We start from the raw sequence: 23,052 nt of genomic DNA, 5'->3' as shown, positions 1-23,052 counted from the left end.
ACGAGAGTAAAGTTATTAGTAATTATTATACTTTTTTATACAGGCGATGTCGCAGTACACAACTAGTATTGGCATAAGTAAGTGAGTATCTAATCTAGAATACATATCTAGCTTTGTCGGATAGAACGCATACCAACTGAGAGCGTCAGAGCGCTAACTTGACGCATCGCTATGACGCCGAATCCTATTGTACCTATGACCTATAATTGTACAGTGTACTACGCGGTAACATGCCGACAAATAGAGCGCAGAGTGAGAGTGAGTGAGAGAGAGAGCGCAGTTCTGATGCACGCTTTAACAAAGACGTTAGATTCTCACTTATTTATGCAAATAGTAACTCTGTAACAAAGCTCATAGTACAATACGGGTGCTATTCCACGGTCCACCAATAATGTGGGAGGATGTGTAGCGAGGAATGTGTTTGTAAATAACCAATCATATAGCTTCATTTAGTTTGAAGTCTAAAGCACCCTACATCTTGGCGTCATAACGCAGGCAACAGATTAGCGCCCTGACGCGCAGTAATAACGCGTTCTATCTAGCAGAGCTATAAGTTGTATATTAACGTTATTAAATGTACTCAAGTTATCTTGCAATTTATTTTGATGACAGCAGAGTGGATCTAATACGTTAGTATATCATTTATCAATGTGTTGTAAGAAATTAAATTGAAATGAGGTGGAAAATGTATTGCTTAATGTTAATATGATCTTACATCGAATACTTTGAAAGAGGAGTAAAATTTATCATGTAGGGGCATATATGAAAATTAAAAAGCAAAATTATTATATGGCTTAGTCAAAAAAGGTTTTATTTTGCCAAGAAATTGCTCTTTTAAAAGATTTTAAATTTATTATTCCTGACGTTTCGAACACTTCACCTCAGTCCACTGACCTCGCTAAAATAGAATAATAAAATAAGTAAGTTATTAATTTGATTCAATAAAACAACCTGAAAAACTTTACCTAATGTTTACCACAATTATTAGAAACAGGATTCATTATAAGACTAAGTCAAAGCTAATCCCAGATTTGAATTATGTATCTATACTAATATTATAAAGAGAACAATTATAAGTTTAACATTTTTCAAACCGCGTATGCGCTGTCGATTGAATTGAATTTACAGTAGAGATTTATCATCAATTAATTAATTTTGAGTCCATAAATTTTGTTTCACTTTTCACAGTAATTTTGATGCTTTTCAAAAGCATTTCGATCTGAAAAGAAAGACCTCATTATAAGCCTCTCTGTGTGACACAAAACATCAAATTCGTCAATAGAAACGGGATAATAAAACAAGTGAAAATATCACAGATACAAAATTACCAAGGTCTTTAACTCAGTGCATAATGTATTTGTTAACAATATAAATGACATTTAATAACTTCCTGACGTTGGCCATTATTAGAACACTTATTTTAATTGTCGAAGAAAATTTGCATAGATCGACTTTTACTTTTTCTTTGTCATCAAAATTGTCGTAATACCACAATATACAGATACAACCAGTAACTCCATACAAAACGTTTGAAATGGCTCACGCACACAAGCTAGCGTGTATACGAGAATCGTAAGGGTATTCTTATAGGTATATTGGTAGATGTCATTTTGTGATAATTACTTTACTATACTCGTAAACACGCTTGGTCGTGTGCGTGAGGCTAAGCTATTTCGAACGTGTTGTATGAAGTTTCCCTACTGGTTGTATCTGTATATTGTGGGTATTCCTATACTGATGCATATTGTTATTAATTCAAATTTCCATCTTATTAACTAAACTACTTACGACTTATTATACTGAACTTCAGTCTAACATTAAAGTCTAATAGATGTTTAATTCGATTCAATTCAGTTACTTTTGAGAGGAAATTAAATTATTCGGTAGAGTTGGTACATTGATTGATAGGAAATAATTTGCAAATAATTAGTAATTTGTATATTATTATGTTGGTTGGGTTAATATTATAGTTTCTATTATAAATATTAGGTCAATTTACCTGTATAGTTTTTATTTATAAATATTGTTAAAACTTAAAAGTATATTGATTCTGTTATAAATTTAGCTAAATGCAGTAAATAATTAATGCGGGGACTTACAGCCAAACAATTTATAATAAATATTCTTAATATTGCTATGGATAAAACAAAATATTAAAGTTTTATAATATTAGTGCAAAAACTAATCACGACTGATAAAAGGTCCCTAAAAGACCTATCCGGTTTGTACAAGGTTCAAACGTACTGTGGCAATGACATTATACTACAATACTTTGTTTACGTAACATTGTGAATGACTAATATAACGTTTGGTTAGATTGCTTGCGGCACTATTTAGACTCATAATAATTATTAATGACTAGCTGTTCCCCGCGGTTTTACCCGCTTTGCTCAGCTCCTGGCTCCTCCTCAGCGTGATGATATATGTATATAGCCTATAGCCTTCCTCGATGAATGGGCTATCTAACACCGAAATAATTTTTCAAATCGGACCAGTAAGTTCCTAAGATTAGCGCGTTCAAACAAACAAACTTTTCAGCTTTATAATCTCTTAATATATATAAATCTCGTGTCACAATGTTTGTCCTCAATAGACTCTTAAACCACTTAACCGATTATAATAAAATTCGCACACCATGAGAGATAGGATCCAACTTGAGAGATAGGATAGTCTCAAATCGTTTTAGAGGAAGCGGGCGAAGCCTCGGGCGGTAAGCTAGTATTAGTATAGATTGTAAAGATATAAAGATTCAATTGTTTTGCCTGGAACTGTTATCTATGTTATCTATTGAATAAATGTTTCTTTTGGATCTGTCTGTTAGTGTTGACAATATTACATAATACAAAATATGATAGATCTTTATGTTAAATAATTATAAGTACAAGAATTTTTGTATAATATCTGTAATTTGAAATGGCTAGAACAATAATTTTTGTTATCAATTCGGCCAAAGGTTCTCAATTCGTAGACGATACATATTGTGTACCTATATATTTTTTACTTATTTATTATTTGTTTTCTTTTAATATTCCCTCAACCAATATTTAATGCAGACGAAGCTGATCTTTTGAGATAAAGTTTTAATGGTTGTTTCATGGTAGAGCTTAATTATTATTAATGGTAGACCTTGTAATTTCGATTATTGTTATAGATATTTGCTATACCAAACAATAGGAGATTTAATCTTATACAAATTCGGGGTCATGAATCCTATGTACTAAGTATGGTATTTAAATAAATATGGGTTACTCAATTATGAAATATTATGAAGTTTGTATGTTTAAAATATATTATGTAAATTAAATAATTAAACTCTACCAGGAAACAACCATTAAAATTTTATCTCAAAACACATATAAGATAATAGTATGTTCTGGTACAAACTATCTCATACCGCTTCGTCTGCATTTAAGATTTTTTGTTGGCAACTTAAAAATCCATACTAATATTATAAATGCGAAAGTAACTCCGCGCGTGTGTCTGTCTGTCTGTTACTCAATCACGCCTTAACTACTGAACCAATTTGCATGAAATTTGGTATAGGGATATTTTGATACCCGAGAAAGGACATAGGCTACTTTTTACCCCGGGACATAAGATAGGTTTTATCCCGGAAATGCCACGGGAGCAGGAACTATGCGGGTTTTTCTTTGACTGCGCGGACGATGCCGCTGGTAGAAAGCTATAGTAACAGATATTTTCAATAACATTTTGATCATTGTATGTGACATAGTAACGTCATAAAATTAAATAAAGTCACATCTTTTACAATCACGTAATTCACGTCGTCCTGAAACACTATCTTCATTTGAATCTTTCGTGTCATCAGAATGGTGAAAATATAGAAAGTGCACTTGTTGCATACAATATGCGTCTGCGCAGCTATCTCTTGTTAATTGGCTTAGCTCTAAATTGGTGGTATCGGAAGTTCGTTAGGATCTATGAAATAAGGATGAAATGTTGTTCTCAATGTTTTAGACTTTCTATGTTTATAGAATTAACTATGTATTAAAAAAATAAGCGTTTATTTGTATGCATTAAGTACCTAAATCTGCTGAAAGGAAAGGAAAAACTAACATAAAATGCTCTATTTTATAGAGATTAAGGTTCTCTTTGTTATTATATCACAGCTATATTATGTACTTTAATATTTAATATTGTTTATCTTATGATTAAATAATGTTCTCTCATAGTAATTGAAGTTACTTTTATGTAGAGTTGGATGCAATAAAAATAGTGAAAAATCAAACATAAAATAAAATATTTTTTTAAACAGCGTTTAGAAGCGATACGTTTTTCTAAACATTTTTATGTAAAAATATGTTTCTTGATGTTATATGTATTATATGTAGTTTCCATTTTATTTATTTAAGAAAAATGGATAATGGATCTTAAATAAATATGAAACTTACATAGATATTAAATATATATTTTTAACCTTATTGTATGAAATTGTAGTCATTTGTGATTAGATATTATGAATTATGCGTAATTGCGTAAATTAGGTATCTAATGTCTCAATTGTTGTAATGTATTTTGTGTGGGTGTGTTTTGGAATCTCAAGAATGCCTTTTACATTTAAGTGTTTTATGAATCTATACTAATATTATAAAGCTGAAGAGTTTATTTGTTTGTTTGTACGCGCTAGTCTCAGGAACTTCTAGTTTGATTTGAAAAATTCTTTCGGTGTTACCGCATTTATTGAGGAAGGCTATAGGCTATATATCACCACACTAAGGCCAACAGGAGCGGAGCAATGCGGGTAAGTCCGCGGGACATCGCTAGTGATTTAATATTTACAATGCATAGGTAGTACGGTATAATTTTATGAAATCATAATTTTAAAAGTTAAGTAGGTAGTGGTAAATATTGATGATGGTTACCAATATTATAATGAATTTTATAAAAAAAATGATTACGGTATTTTCAGAACCAAGAATAATTTAACTTTATGATAAAAAATAAATGATAAAGGAGTAACTTTGATAGCCAGAGAATAGAAGATCTCATCAGTTAGATCTGATTAGTTGTTTGGTTTTCACTTATCAGTAATTTAGGAAGGATTTTTTCGCCCATTGAAGATAAGATAAAAGCGATGTTAGTCACACGATATTTATATAATAAAAACCGGTCAAGTGCAATTCGGAACGCACGAAGGGTTCCGTACGTATTATCTATTATAGAAAATCACGTTTAAAAAACGAAAAAACACCTTTATTGTATAGGGACCCCCTTAATATTTTATGGGCTTTTATTATACGGCTGAAGCTGGGGCGGACCGCTAGTTTGAAATAGATTCTAGATCACGTGGCAGGAAACTGCATTCGAAATACCTTCGTTTGAACATCGGGAACTTTCTCTTCGTCCTTAGAACGATGTAATGTCAATGTAAACAGGAATTTATGCACCATTTATATTGGAGTGTCTTAATAATGTTCACAAAATTGTAATTCTTTATCGTCGTAGCAAATTATTCAAATGCCAATAATTAAATATTGTATTATATATTTTTTGATCGCACTATTTCGCAATTCATATTAGAGAGATTTATTAATTAGTAATTTAGTATCATATTCAAAATTGTAATTTTTTTTATTGCCTAATAATTATATTTATTTTTAATACATATTTATTTATTCTATTAGACTTCTTCTAGAAGCAATTTTTGAATCGTCATTACATATTATTTTTAACATTTAGGTACCACCGATTCGGAAAGCCGTATTTACTATTATAACCTATATTCGAAATCCAAATAGCTTATAATTAAATTATTAATTCAATTTGAATAGCCCTTAAATACTCTTAAAAAATAGGTTTGCTAAAATTAATAAACGTTTTTCTGAATCGGAATTAAGTTGCAATATCACATTCCTCTAATGTATACAGGATTTGCCTTTCACACACCATGTACTTGGTTTTTCCCAGCATTAGAAGATAGGGCTGCCACGTGTGTGTATATTTTACGAATTATGCTAACCAAATAAACAAAAAAATAATTTATAATTACACTCCATAAAATAATATCAGTATTATGCTGGCGCTAATTTATTTTTGTGAATGAATTTTTTAATTAAGTAATTAAAATTTAAATAAGAAAATATTTTATTCGATAATTAAGGAGATGCAAGTTTGTATCCAGTAAGGCACGCAAGCGAAGCCGCGTGCGCAACAGTATACACACGATAGTAAATTGAGCTTAAATAATGAAATAAGTATATTTATAAATTTATAAAGAATAGAAAAAATTCGATCACGAGGCGGGACCCGAACCAAAAAAATATAAATTCAAGAAAAGGTCGTGTTCCATCGTTACAATATTGTATTCACTGAAAAGTGCTTCATATTGGTTGAGATGGTTGTTAAATCATCTCAATAGATGGCGCGCGGTGTGTCCCTTAAGACACATAAAACTGAAAGGATAGAATAAATTCGATTACTCGGGCGGGTCACGAGTGGCTGAGTTGGTTAGGCATCTGCCCCGGAATGGCGCGAAGGATGCGGGTTCGAGTCCCGCCTCGTGATCGAATTTTTTCTATTCTTTATAAATTTATATTTATAAAGCATTTGAATGCCATAAAAACCAAAAAAATATAAATTCATAAGTATATTTAATTTAGATAGAGTTTAAAATCGTAACTTAATTTCTCATAAACTTGAATCAGACTCAGAAATACGACAAAGTTTTTAGAAATACATAAATAAATTACTTAATTTAATAAATTACAATAAATTACTGAAAGGTATTTATCGAGCATGTAGTCTATACAATTAATTAAATTCATATCGAAGTATCTGAATGCGCATGAATAACAAAAATGTATATCCAATTGTAATTGTATAATAGATACATAAACCAAAATTAAATTCCAATAACAACACGACTGCTCAATATTTATAAAATACAAAAAAGATTCGATTTTAATACTTCCGTAAATATAAAAACAAGGTCAAGATTACTCAATATTTATTTAAAAAGAGCGTGTGTGCCAAGCACTCGTGTCAGAAGTGAAACCAAAACCTTCGCCTTACTCCATGGCGTGACGGTATCGCCATGACGCGATCTTGAAATCTTACTCTCAACGCACCTAAAGAAGTTTCACTTCAATACATTTACTGTGTATTGACAACCCTAGTCCTACACTAATGCGTTTTTGTGCAATCGATAAAAAAACGGAAATTATTTTGTAATTGGAAAAAAACTACAGATTTACTATAGAATTACGGTAATCGGAACCATATTTAGTATTATACGTAGTATATTATTATTAGTCTGTGGTATTATTCAGTCCAAGCGCCATAATATTTTTCCAAGTAGTTGTATTTATAAAACCTTGATATTTTTATTTATAATAAAAAATATTGAAATAAAAGTGTACAATTAAAATGATTATAATGACATTTATTGAAATGTTACGAAACAGAATATAAAGTACTATCTCATGCTATTTATAGCATTTAATGAATTATTTTCTCTTTTTGCATTTTTTTCAATTCAATTGTGTCTATTGCCTCGGAACGATTTTAACACTTTTTTTTATATTAAACATAAAATGTATTTTTTTATGTTTAAATTAAATAAAACTTGATAGTGTTATGCTAAATACAGCTAAGTTCACAGCCAAAAATAATGCAGCGAGCAAAATGCCGCCAAAAAGTGAGATATATCAAACCAAAATAGGAAGCTATTTATTTTTAACTAGCTGCTCGTCTCGGCTGTGCCCGGGTTGACCCGGGATAAAAACGTCATAAAATAAAGCCTGTGTTCATCAGGGATAATATTATAGGCTTCTAATGCTCTAAAATCTATTCAATTCAAACAAGCATACGAAACTCAAAGCTTTCCTCTTTATAATATTACTAGCTTTTCGCCCTCGGCTTCGCCCGCTTTATCTAAAACCTAATAAATTATATACTAAAACCTTCCTCTTGAATCACTCTATAAACGTAAATATACTCTATCTATTAAAAAAACCGCATCAAAATCCGTTGCTTAGTTTTAAAGATTTAAGCATACATAGGGACATAGAGACAGAGAAAGCGACTTTGTTTTATACTATGTATAGTGATAGTGTAGATAGATAGGACGAATAATAATACGTTAAAAACGATAGGTACTGTTTAAGGGGAAACAAAATTCAAGTAAATCACAGAAAATAGAATGAAACTTAATAAAAACAATAAAACCATCAGATTTCAATATTGCAAATTGGAATGATGGGACAATACCGTCAATCGGTAACGGTTATATAACTTCGTCGCTCACGCAATAAATCTGACCGACATCTTTTATTTTTTTGTTGCACGCAACTCTAGTATCACTTATGATTTGTGATATACTTGTAGATCTTTGCGATTATTTTTGAGAGTTTGATAATGGGCATGGACGAATATAATGACAATGGGTCTATCAACATTGGATATCTTTAATCTAATATAAGCAGATCATATTTGAATTATTTGCGTCGATAAAGTTTACAATAGATCCCTGCGTGTGCGTCAATGTTTGGTTATTTTTAAATATTTAAAATATACTTTTTTAATCATTTAAAAGCTTAGATCATTAAGTAAATGATCTAAGTTTAAAAAAAATTCAATTACATTATTTCTAAAAAACGTATTAATTACTGTGAATTGAATAACTTCAAAATTAATTATGTTTAGATACGGCTAAGGTTTATTATAACAATAACGATTATGGTCCATAGCGGCCTAGCATCCTGCACAGTAAACACATAATAATTGTAAATGAAATAGTGAATAATTTCAGATTTATGTAGTATGGCATTGACATTCTATTGTTAATTTTTGCATACCAATCAATTGGCTATTTGCGTGAACAATGAACTTTGTGACATCTGTAAATCTTCTACATTTCTTGCAACATAAATATTTCATAAATTATATTACACTGGTATCTTTTTTTGGAAGCCTTTTGAAGTGAAACTTCTTTAGGTGCGTTGAGAGTAAAATTGCAAGGTCGCGTCATGGCAATACCGTCAAGTCATGGAATAAGGCGACGATTTTCGTATCTTTGAATCCTGCGAAAGAAGTTTCACTTCTGACACATGCTCGGCACATACTATTTTTATGAAACTCATTAACTAAACAATACTACAAAGTAAAGTATTTTCTAATACATAATATAATAATTAAGCCTTCCTGAAGCGTGTTTACTGTTTAAGCTGTCATGCGAATACATAATTGTAACTGAGTACATCTCTAACAGCACAACCAAATATATTGAAGCATAGTCTCACAACCGATCCTACTAAGAAGGATAAAATGATAATATTATTGCACTCTGTATTACCTATTGAGAAACTAAACTAAAACAGTTATATTCACAGCACGCATGCTATGAAAACTCCATTCATTAAGGAAATTAATGAATCAGATTTACACAATCGCAAACCTGGATATTTCACATAAGTCTATTTTGTTGTCACTCAGCATTAGCGAAGGTTTTTTTTTATTTATTATCTCATTGAAAATAAGCTTATTAGTAAAGATTTATAATTACGTATGTTCATATTATTAATATAACGTTACAGAGTAGAACCTACAGTTAATAATATTTCAGATCTTTTAAAATCAGTCAATCAAAACAGATTAAAATCAGTTTTTGTATACAATATTAGTATAAATTTATAAAGAATAGAAAACATTGGATAAGGAGGCGGGATTCGAAACCGCGTCCTTCACGAGATCCGGGACGGACGCCAAACCAATTCAGTCACCCGTGATCCCACCAGAGCAATCGAATTTATCCTTTCAGTTTTATGTGTCTAAGGGACAAACTGCGCACCATCTATTGAGATAATAAAGACTATCTCAACCAATACGAAACATTATTTCAATGATTACAATATTGTAACTATTAAAGTGAAAAGATTCTAATTAACAAAACTCTACTTTTTCTATGTAATTCAAGAACATATTTTGAAGTCTACATCAGGACCTACATTTTTGCATTTGCATATTTACAACCGATATAGTATACTAAACTGCTTATATCATACTGTTTACTAACAAGACTTACTTAGACAGTACGCTAACAGTATCATCATTACTCCAGCTACTAACAGTAACCTCCATACTCTTTGCTAACATCTTCAAATATATTTTGAAAGGCCTTTACGGGGTCAACTATTCAGAACAATGGACAGAGCTTGAATGAACAATAGGGGATTATCAATGTCTTGGATAACCTTTTATATTATACACAAGAGTTAGACAATAAGTGTGAATTTCGGATTATCTTGGAGATTGAATTTGTGTTATTATCATTGATTGGAATCTGAAGTATTTTGTTTAAATGGGCTTATTGATGTTGTATAGTGTTATTTTGCTGTGTCAGTCTTTCTTGTATTGATGGATAATATACTATATTTGATGATGTTGTAAATACAATCTGTGTTGTATTTAAGATGTTTGTGCAATTAATTTGTTTTGAAATTTCACTTTCATTACACAATAATATATTGAATGTATTATGATCACAAAATATATTTATTATATTTTTAAACAATTAATAATTTTAAACAATTAAAGTTTAAACAATTTTATAAATTGAAATAAGTAAGTATACTTCGAATAATTATTATATTTTCGCTCATGTTATATTTACGATTCAAGTTAATAGTATAAATAAATAGGGTTTCATAAAATTTGTAATATCCTAACTCAAATGTATTAGCTAATAATAACTAGAATAACACTACTTGTTAACAAAATTTCATCGTTTTTGGAAACGTTGCTTAAAATATATTTATTATTTACCATGAAATATAATATGCATCTTTGCTTAGTATATTTTGTGAATGGGATGAATTAAAATAGAAAGGTTCTTCCCAAGGTCCGAGTCGTCTGTCGTGACGTACAAATATTATTAATAATGTACACTTTAGTTACGCCATTTTTGAGCTTTTATGTTTCTCTTGGTAGCTTATTAGATTTTATGGATTACTGTATTGTTTTATATTCAATAAATATTGTAATGAATTGTTAGATATAACTACTAACCAACTGCCTTGTTTGTTTTCATAACCGTTCTGTTTTTCTTTTCTTTAAAAAAAAAGTATGTAGGTAGTTGTTGCATTTATATAAGTTATTTTGTGTTCTTGTTTTTCTTGGTTTTGTAAACAACTGTTGGCTGACCTTAATTAAATAAATAACTCAATTGTTAGATTATTTAAAAGCAAGAGTATGTATTACGCGTTTTTCTAAGGTAAAGTCGTAAAATTTGTTTATTACAAAATTATACAGAATGATAATTCGTTGCCTAGAAGAGATCGCTGTTTTAGCGATAAGGCGGGATATATTTTGCGTAAATACCTATAATATTAATTGTTATTTATTATTGTTTACTGTTTTCATATTTGCCTTGCATTCGTCGTTCAAACAGAGCGATAATGTAAAAGATAAATCGAAGACAAAAAAACACAAACTGTATAAATGTTTTTTTTTTCAAACGCCTAGGCCATAGATTGATTAAAAAGTTCTACAAAAGGAAACCCTGTATATTAACTACTTTAATAAAGATATAATTTCATTGATGGTTATTTTGATGGGTTAGATTGAACACTTGCAATGCTATAATCGTTGTTATAAACTAAGTTAGCGCATTCGTTACGGCACATGTCGTTTATCACATAGAAGATAGTTTAATCACGCGACTTCGTATGCTCTCAAAAGGATTTTTTTCAATTGCAACATTGATAATGATGATGAGGTTTGATTGTTATATGTTAAATAGAATATTATTATATTCCTGAATAAATTGACTATTCATGACAAAAATAATTTTGAAGGTGCAGTTAAAAAATAAAATAAACTCGAAGAATAAATTTACCCACTTTTTGTCCGAATATTTAATTGTATGGATGAATAATTATTGATTCTAAGTCTATTGTTACGTATACAATAAAATAATAATATCTATTACATTTTCTTTGGCTTTTTATTAATTATAAAAAGTTACGGAAAAGAATCGCACGATCTCGGCTTATAGTTTGACCTAGTTTCTGTTATTGCAAAAATAGAGCACAAAATCACTTAGGTACCTAATAATAATAATATTTGTTTATTTATTCAAAAGTTAAGCTTGCGTCCAACGTATTGATTATGTTAAAGATTTCAACGCGCTACACTACCCACGTTCAGATTCGAAGTTCGTAAAAATTTCAAGAGCTTTGAGGTGAAGTTCGGTACATATTTGAAAGTTAAGTGCTTTCTTCTGTTAGATATTATATTAATTAAAATGATTATTAAATTTAAATTAATCATACATAAAAATAATAATCTCTCTCGGATTTATTTCTCTCTTTTTTGCCAATCAGAAAAACAAAATAATTTTAACTTCTCAACCATTCATAATTTTAGTAGCTTTAAATCATCACAAATAACTTATTTATCTTAAAATTCGATAAATTTTATAATGCACACACCTCAAAATTAACCAAGCATCTAATCACCTGAATAATACTAATTATTATATCATTTTAGATTACGCACCTTAGCACCGATCCAGATAAAAAGTTCACTTTCGAATGCACTTTGCGTGCGGTGCGCGCGCGCGTTTGTCACAGACTGCGTGGAACGGACCAGGTCACTCGGGTTACGAGGTAGTACCTGGGGGCAAAGCCCCAGGGGCGAAGGCTCTAACGTTGCAAAGATGCTGTCTGTCCTACTAATATTATAAATGCTAAAGTTTGCGAGTATGGGTGTTTGTTACTCTTTCACGCAAATATTACTGAATAGATTACGATGAAATTTGGCACACACATAGAGGGTAACTTATGTTAACACATAGGATATGTTTTATCCCTGAAATCCCACAGGAACCGGAACTATGCCGGGTTTTCTTTGAAAATGTGAGCTCGGGTGGAAAGCTCGTTTCAAACTTCTTTGACAAGATTCAAAGATACCAAAATCGTCGCCTTACTCATTAACGTGATGGTATTGTCATGACGCGACCTTGAAATTATACTCTCAACGCGCCTAAAGAAGTTTGACTTGAATAAAAGATATCCCAGGTTCAAGCTTTGGCCGTTGTAGTGATGCGGATAGTATTAAAGAATGATGTGTTAGTGTTACAATGTAGGAATGGTTATGAGGTTTGTATGACTGTGGTATAGAAATGTTTCTAAATTTATAAATTTGATGAGTATAACTACTTATAATACATATTAAAAGGACTTAACAATGAGCATTCAAAAAGTTCTTAATAACATAAATGTAATTTTGAATTAAACCTTAAAAAGTAGAGCAAACGCGACATTCAGATAGGAATAACATGTAAAAATAATATTTTTAAAGTAACATAAAAGCTATTTTATTAACATTTTATGTGTACTGTTTAATTGATAATAATTTCTACTCATTTCTGTATTTTTACCTTCCCTTCTACAAAATAATATAAACATTTTATTATAAATACAATCTACAAGTAACTATATACAAAAATAATAAATATAATGCCCTATTCGCTACCGTATTACATAAACATTACAATAATTAATTACTATTTAAATTATCGCAAAAATTATATGCATTGTAGCGTAATTATCTAATTAACAACCTAACCTCTATGGTAATAAACCATGAAGGTAGCCTATGTTCACCATATTATTATAAGCCTTGTTGGTGATAAAAACATATTATCTAAGGTTAAGCTGTGTCTATGGTCACTTTTTTACATTTAAAAACAAAAGATTCTAAGAATTGTTTGGTTGTTTTTATGATCAAGGTTAATTAATATAATTGTCACAAAAAATCACGACATTGAAGGAGAATCATTGTTTCTTGATATATTTGAATTTCAGCTTATTAAACATTTTGAAAAAGTAAAATTACGATCAAATTTCAATTAGTTGTTATATTTTGGCACTTATAAAGAAGGAGAAAAATGTAAAGTTTGATTTAACATCTGTATCTAAAGTATTGTAATTAAAAAACATATATTAAGTATGTATTTATCTGGAAAAATCCTACTATATTTCTTACAGTACATTAAACGTGCGAATTCTGACCCCACTATGTCAAATTCTTATAGTGTAAACAGGCGTAGAGCATTCGTTGTTCTTAGAGCGTTTGAAAAGATTATATGCAATGTTCTAATACGGAATACGAGTTTTCGTTTACACTAAAAGATCACGAAAGAGTATTCTTGCTCTAGCTCTATATTCGTGTGATCTATATAAGTGCACGCGATTCATGTCATTCTCAAGACATTCACCTACTAGCTGTGCTTCGCGATTTCACCCGCGTGGCTCCTCTCCTGTTGGTCTTAGCGTAATGATATATAACCTATAGCCTTCCTCGATAAATGGGCTATCTAACACCGAAAACAAATTTCAATTCGTCCCAGTAGTACCTGAGATTAGCGCGTTCAAACAAACAAACTCTTCAGCTTTATAATACTAATAATATTATTATAGGAACTATAGATTTTCGGTTCAGGAACATAAACCGTCATTCTGCTAACACTTAAGCTCTCCTCCTTCGTAATATCAAACAAAGATTAACCAAATCCTTTTAAGAAATGTCATCGTAGCCATGACATTAATACAGTTAAATGCTAAAAACATTAGTGCATCGCTCTTATATGTTGCGAAAGTCGATCATAATTAATACTATTATTCTAGGAGGTAGCAACGTTGACAAGTGAGCATTTTAGTATAGTTGGTTCTTTGATATGCTGTTCCTCTTGCTATTTCGGTTACAGTCCGGGCTGTCTGGCTGGCCGCAGTGGTTGCGTTTATTAGTGCGCATCTTATCTGCACAGGAAAATATCCTTAATTTAAAGTCATTTTTTAACGCGTAATTTTTAATCGTTTGCCTTTAGATAGATCCATTAGACATACATTTTTTATTGCAAGACGTTTTGTTCGTTGTTAAATAGGTGCCAGACGCAATTTTTATTTCAAAATAATTAAAATATCATCGAAATAAGTGAAATTCCATCAACATGAGTCCCAGTGAAGGATAAGTAATCACTGTGTTACTTATACTATATATAATATTCATTTTACTATTTACAGTTTTATTGCAACAATCTACCATATCGCCTCCTTTTTCCCAACGAACCTCAAATAGGACGTTAATGTAAACTTGATAAAAACCAAATTTCATCAAGAAATTAAATACTTTTTAACGGATTTTAAACGCGATTTATTCATTGTATTATTTTCCCAAGTCTTTAATTTCAAAATGTATAATACTCGCGTAAAATCAAGCACTAGAAAATACAAATATCATCAAATTCATATTTATACCCAAAAGTGTAATAAATATGAAACCATCTATTAAAAATATTAGTTTACTAATTATTCAATATAAGTATTAAAAAAGGATAATATAATATAAATAATAAAGTTATTACTTACCTTTTAAGCGGAATCATGTTGATGTAATTTCACTTATTTCGATGACATTTTAGTTATTTTGAAATAAAAATTGCGTATGGCACCTATTTTACAACGAAAAAAACGTCTTGCAATAAAAAAATTATATCTGATGGATCTATCTAAAGGCAAACGATTAAAAATTACGCGTTAAAAAATGACTTTAAATTAAGGATATTTTCCTGTGCAGATAAGATGCGCACTAATAAACGCAACCACTGCGGCCAGCCAGACAGCCCGGACTCTAACCGAAATAGCAAGAGAAACAGTATATCAAAAACCCAACTATACTAAAATGACTTTTTTTTAAACGTTGGTAGCTCCCGTACTATATACACTTTTAATATTTAATATATACTAAAATTATAAAGCTTTAGCTTTCGGTGTTAGATAGCCCATTTATCGAGGAAGGCTATCCTACTAATATTATAAATGCGAAAGTTTGTATGGATGTATGGATGTTTGTTACTCTTTCACGTAAAAACTACTGAACCGATTACAATGAAATTTAGCACACATATAGAGCGTAACTTGGATTAACACATAGGATAGTTTTTATCCCGGAAATCCCACGGGAACGGGAACTATGCGGGTTTTCCTTTGAAAATGCGGGCGAAGCCGTGGGCGGAAATCTAGTAGGCAAAGGTACTAGTAGTAATCATCACCCCAAGACCAACAGCAATGCGAGTGAAACCGCGGGGAACAGCTCGTATTTAATTTACATGATTCTAAACTAATCGGAATTGATTAAATATGCAATTCATCAATATATGTATAAAAATTCATACAGCGATCGCTACATATTTTGGTCTACTTTCATTAATTTACTTAGGTAACCAACAATAGCAAAAATTTACGAAATTTAAGGCTCTGTCTTCTCATTTAAATATTTGGTGTTAGCAAAAAAGTTCGTCTATTTTTGTGTGTTATTTGGCAATTTTTGTAGTATAGTTTTTTGTAGAAAAATTTTATAGACATTGTAACACGGAAAAAGAGAAAGATAAAGCAAAAATGCGAAGTGAGGATGTGTGTGTGTGTTTGTTACTCTTTCACGCAAATACTACTGAATCGATTACAATGAAATTTAGCACACATATAGAGGGTAACTTGGATTAACACATAGGGTAGGTTTCATCCCGGAAATCCTACGGGAACGGGAACTATGCGGGTTTTTCTTTCAAAACGCGGGCGAAGCTGCGTGCGGAAACGTAGTTATTTCATAATTGCTACTTTAAAATTTCCAAGGACATGTATAAAGCTCTAAATATTTTTTGATACATGAAATTAATATCTCGTAGTTAATCGTTATAAATTACTAATATTAGAATATTTTACCTATTTTGTAACGTTAATTTGCCTTACGGATATAAAAGTGAAGGGACATATTATAGTATTAAACTAGATCGCTATGATATTAGAAAAATCGCACTTTTATGATTGAACCGGCTTCACTGATTGACATAAGGTAAACTACTTATAAGGCTTTTCATATCTAGACGATCTAGACGCTGATAAATTTTAATAGAAATAAATTATTTGATTATACAATGAACTTACCTTTATCTGCTCTTTAAAGTTTCCGTTTTATTTGCTGCTTTCCTATTTATGCAACTGTGTTCACAGATGTGTGACAGACTTTGCTCCTTAATTGCAGCGTGATGATTCAATATATTCTGTAGCTTTCCTCAATAAATGTACAACACAAACATAATTTCTTCTGATATACAGGTAGCATATTTGTTGATTACAATGTAGAATTTTTTGTTAAACTAAACCATATAAGTTTTAATACTGGTTCTTTTTGAATAAATACCCATATTTAAGCATTAATATGTTACGCTATAAAAAGAATAGTAAGAATACACACATAGGTACAATAATTCTAAATATCAAATGCTTAACATCTTTTCCATAATTTCAGATTATAGTCATAATGCATTTTTACCTAAAGATTAAAAAATAATATGTCGACGAGTGAACCGTCCGTTAGTAAGCAGCCTTAAATTTGTCCAGCCTCAGGGGTTCACCTATGATCAGTTATAGGCGTATCTAGAGCTATACATGATACCAGTTTAAACTCTTACACAATAGATTATATTATCATATTACTAATACGTAATTGTTGAGGAGAGATTTTTTAGAAGGACATTGTATTGGATAAATAGTTGATATTATGTATCTGATTTCTATGGGTCAGAAGGTTACAAATGGATAGACCGATTTCATACTAGGCTATTGTATTTAGATTTCATAAGATCGTGCATTATAATGTCTTTAAAATAATTTTATTTTTATAATTTGCAACTAGTGTGCAATTTTGAAATTTATGTTGCTGATAAAAAATAAATACATTACAGTTTTACTTTCTATTGTTTTTTACTACATTTTTATAAATGCTTTACTGGTATTTTTCTGTTTTTAATGAGGAAATCATACGTTTAGCTGAGTTATGTGTAAAAAAAAATGTGTATAATATTAATAAATCGAGATAACTAATGGCATTACAGTACTCATCCATACTAATATTATAAATGCGAAAGTAACTCTGTCTGTCTGTTACTCAATCACGCCTAAACTACAGAACCAATTTTCATGAAATTTGGTATGGAGATATTTTGATACTCGAGAAAGGACATAGGCTACTTTTTATCCCGGGAAAATGACGCAATCCCGGAAATCCTACGGGAATCGGAACTATGCGGGTTTTTCTTTGACTGCGCGGGCGAAGCCGCGGGCGGAAACCTAGTAATATAATAAATTAATTTAGTATTTTTACATTAGGTGTGATAGAGCATTAACTTTATTTGGGACATACCCCCCAATACATTATAGTCTAATAGGCTAGTAAAAGAGCTAAAATAAAATTCACATGTTAGCAACTCACAAAGCTTATTTAATCTGTTTATTTCACAGATAATAATCGATTATTGAAACCATTACATACAAGGGCACACAATTTAAGGTTACCATAGTAACCCAATTATTTCAAAACGCGAACATTAAAGTACAATAAAGTTAATAGGAATCTTCAACAAAACCATCCGTAGCAGCTTCCCACGGCACATCACTTTCGGTTTCGCGAGGTGATCACGATTTAGTGTTGTGCTTCTTATCGATATAAACCATCGTTTAGAACTTCCTCTTTTGACGCTTTTTTGTATAAGGTAAAAGTTGTTTTTGTATAATGTAAATGTAATATGCATCATCATAAGATTATTAGAACAAATAAATATTAATAAAGTGTATTTACACGTATAATAATAATGTTCAGGAAACTGCACACGGTACCGGTATTTTTTTACCAATTTAATGAATTAATGAAAATGTTAATAAGGTCATAATGCAGTACTCGGTATCGAAAAACCTCAATTCATTGTATAACAATAATACTTTCTAGTCTAGATAATCAATGCAAATTAAACTTAGTATAAAACAACTCATAAGTACTAGAATTGAAATAAAAAGTACCTACCTAACATTAAATAGTTATAGACACAATTTAGTTTAGTTATATATTGTTACGTTAAAACGATCTCGATTAGACTTTCTTCCTAATATGAAAACAATAAAAAAACTATTATCATGTATTTAATACCTACCATAAGGTATATTTCACTTCTTCGATTAATAAGAAAGAAAAGATCATTCAATTACATATTATAAAGTTATAAACACATGGTACTTATTCTGCTTATACAATTTTGGATGAGATACAAAAAAAAGTACCTACTTAAGGTTACAAAACAAATATATTATGTAATTTGCATAAAGATTTGCTCAGTTTTCTAGAGTAAATTATCAATCAATTAATGTTTAATTATGCTTCAATCATTTAAGGCTATATTTATTTATTTATTTAATCGATAGTTTCCCGCCAACACTAGTGTAATTATCTAGTTCAACTAGCTGAACTCTAGTGTAAGTGAACTTTTGTTATTACGTCGTGAATTAAGACCTTGTTTCGCAGTTTACGCAGTAATACAAATTGCATAAATTGTAATTAAAATATAATTAAGTGATGGTCAAATGTCGATAAAAATACTCAAAGGTTGTTGAACGATAAGTTACCAAGTTATTATAGTACTAGCTGCGCCTCGCGGTTTCACCCACGTGGCTCCGCTCCTGTTGCATGTCTTAGCATGATGATATATTATTACCTATAGCCTATAGCTTTCCTCGACAAATAGGCTATCTATACCCGGCGCGGCCTAAGATGATCCCTATGACAGTTCGTCTTAGTGATTGCTCGTATGATGGATCGTGTCGATACTTTACTATTTTATAGGCAAAGGCGTGGTTTGCATTCAGCCACGTCGGTAAACATGTTTTTACAAATATTATAAAATGAATTTTTAACGTCTATTATGTAAACGAAACGGTAAGTAAAACGAAAGTTTTCCAAAACATAAAAATGCACCTTATCATTTTCTCGTAATTTTTAACCCGTTTAACACAGTGTATATTATTTTATCATGAAAATGGAATCCCCCATTTAATTTTTCTAAAACTTATATTATCATAGGTAAGTAAATTAACGCGAACGGAAATTAATTAATTAATTATGCTGCGATCTTCTGTTCCATTCAATAGTGAATGAACTACAGCTTAAGCATGGAAAAAATGTGAACTCGTTTCCATTATCGAAATTTGTTTATCGATACTTTCCGCACTAGTCGATAAATGCCAACGATGTAAGTTTTAAAGGACGTAAACGTAAAGTCAGATTGATATAATTTCTCGTAAATGTTAAGAATTGTTATAAAGCCAACGGAATATCATTGTAATGGCATAAAGCTACGTAAAAATTAATAAATGCCATTTTTAGAAGCCTCCAATACGTTTCTAATTTAATGGTGACGCCATTACAAGTTTGTCTCTTGAGAATAACTGTCAGTGTCATAGGGATCATCTTAGGCCGCGCCGGGTATAACACCGAAATAATTTTTCAAATCAGACCAGTAGTTCCTGAGATTAGCGCGTTCAAACAAACAAACAAACTCTTCAGCTTTATAATATAAAATAGTATAGATTATAATAATATTATCTGTGCTAGTTATTCACTAAGTCATTATTGCTATATTTTATAAATAAGTAAATTTAATTATTAGTGGAAACAAATCTAAGACAGTGTTGTTATTATTTATTTTAACTCCTATCCATTAATAATATTTTGAAGGAAGGGGTTCATTAAAAGCTTATTTATTACTCTACTATTTACTCAGTAGATACAATTTTAATAATTTTATATGAAACATTAATGTCTTCCTTATTCACATCTTAATTATGATTATATTATAGTGTCATTAATTATCTTGCAAATTTACAGCAATAATAACACTAACATCATCTTAGGGACTTATTTAGGTCAATAGGGTGGGAAAAACTAAAGAATAGGTATAGTTACATTTATTACAAATTTTCATGAATTAAGCAAAAATAATGCGTGTGTGTACCTACTAGTAGGTATACACACGTAAGAAGTGAAACTTCTTTATGACCTTATTAGAAAAGAGAAAAGAAGAGAACTCTAGGGATAAGAAAAAAATTGCACGTAACGGAAAAATGTTATACTAAATTTTTTCCAACCCCGATAAAGAAGTTTCACTTTAAAACACAAAAAGTATTTTTTTTTAAACTTGACTAACTAACTACGGATTTTTTTTCTCATAAAATGTTTGAAATTGAAAGTATTTCGCCCGTGGTACATATGAAAAATAGAAGTTGGCCGATTCTCAGACTTACCCGATATGCACAGAAAATTTCATGAGAATCTGTCCAGCCGTTTTAGAGGAGTATGGTGACTAACATTGTGACACGGGAATTTTATATATATAAGATTTAATGCTACTATACATCATAAACTTAATTTAAGGTTTAAACAAGCTGCTTGACCCGGCTCCGTCCGGGTAGTGAAAGTTAAGTTTGTTAAAGTCGTGAAACTAACACAACTTTTTTGATCATAAAAAAGCATATAAATGGATAAAACAAGACCATAGAACTATTCGATAATTTCGAATACATCCTTCAAGTTTCCGTAGTGTAGCGGTTATCACGTGTGCTTCACACGCACAAGGTCCCCGGTTCGATCCCGGGCGGAAACAGTGCTCTTATTTTTTGCGTTAGATTATTAACTAGCTTTCAAAATATTAATTCTATTGATTAAATAAGAAAGAATAAACATAATATAAACAATGTTTTTATGAAGAGAAAATTTTTGGAAGGATTTTCTATACATTTTAGATAAAATCTATAACATAATTATGTATTTGCAATTGTTATTTAAGACAACGAAATCCATAATTTCCATCTATAAATAAATCTACAAAGTTAATTCTCGATATTATTAAACTATACATTCTATTCGTCAATATAATGAAAACGGCATTATTAAGAACGCCTTGGTATTTTAAATAGCAAATATGACTGAAATCTAAAGCTGTGTGAAATTAATGTAAGGCGTAGAAATTTTTGTTACCGTGCAACTACATAAATTGCAACACACATTTTAAGTATTTAACGACATTAAGACCTCCTTTAATAAATACTATCCACTTCATAAATTTGAAAGTTTGTACTTACCTATATTTGTAATGTAATACTCCTTCGCGCAAAAACTGCTCAACCGATTTTCATGAAATTTTGCACCCACATAGAGAGTAATTAAGATTAAACCATAGGAAAGATGTTATCCCGAATTCACACGGGAACGGAAACTATGCGGCATTTCCTTTGCCGCGGGTAAATCTACGGGCGAAAAGCTGTAGTAATAAATGAGATTTAATTAAGCAGTGATCAGTCAAAAAGAATATAATATTTTTCTCGTTCTATATCGGTTTATTTAAGATATTTTGTAGGTATATAATATATCTAAATTATAGCCCGGATGCGTATACCATCAGACCACACCTTCGCTTACCAGTAGGATCGTGGTCAATGCTATCGTTCATAAAAAAAATAAAATAAATAGATACCGTTTTTATACTAATTACGGCCCTGCCTTCATACGAAACTGCTGAATACAGAATACGCCATTTGCACGGGAATATAATGTGGGTGCGGTTTGCCTGAGTTAGCATCCAAGTTTACGTCTTTATAATTATTAAAATATTGAATTCATTCTTTAACTCCGGTCTGCATCGTGCAGACATGGTTGTAAAGTCTCATTTTAATTATTAAATGTAATTTTAAATTATATCTGGTTTTAATTTTTGGGGCCTCGGCTGTGTGAAAACTAATAACTAATTAATTAATTTAATTAATTTACTTAAAACGATATTGAAAACTAGGTACATATTATTTATGTTATAATGTTGCAATCGTAAAATTTGCATTTCCATTGTATTTATTTTATTGACATGTTCGCACATTCAAATCGTAATATTTATTATCCTTTAAATATTATTATGTACCTAACTTCCATGTAATAAAAAGGAATAGAGCTATATGTATTTTTCTTTATCCGAACCGCCATGACTGGAAGGAACATGCTTCCTGAGTCTGTGTTCCCCGACGAGTACAAATTACAATATATATCTTATATCTTAGACCACATCTCAGCTTAACATAAAGCGCTTCACAAATTCACAACAATAAAAATAAAAAATAAAAGTCACTGTTTAACTAGTCTTCAATACGTTTATTTGAA

At 30.5% G+C, this 23,052-nt stretch overlaps 1 protein-coding gene and 1 non-coding gene across 2 annotated transcripts in view; one reads left to right on the top strand and one right to left on the bottom strand.

Annotated features, from left to right (window-relative positions):
* LOC123700079 (glucose dehydrogenase [FAD, quinone]) overlaps positions 1-12,582 on the bottom strand; it is a 44,911-nt gene extending 32,329 nt beyond the window's left edge. The window contains exon 1 of the mRNA XM_045647193.1: positions 12,517-12,582. The gene's annotated coding sequence lies outside the window, so the exon portion shown is untranslated. The remainder of the gene's footprint in view (positions 1-12,516) is intronic.
* An 8,853-nt stretch (positions 12,583-21,435) lies between these two features.
* On the top strand, positions 21,436-21,508 carry Trnav-cac. Its single transcript has one exon. It is a non-coding gene; the product is annotated as a tRNA-Val (tRNA).
* The last annotated feature ends 1,544 nt before the right edge of the window (positions 21,509-23,052 follow it).

The sequence above is a fragment of the Colias croceus genome, chromosome 19 (assembly GCF_905220415.1).
Source record: "Colias croceus chromosome 19, ilColCroc2.1".
In the NCBI taxonomy this organism is placed as follows: domain Eukaryota; kingdom Metazoa; phylum Arthropoda; class Insecta; order Lepidoptera; family Pieridae; genus Colias; species Colias croceus.
This window is presented reverse-complemented; position numbering and strand designations above follow the sequence as displayed.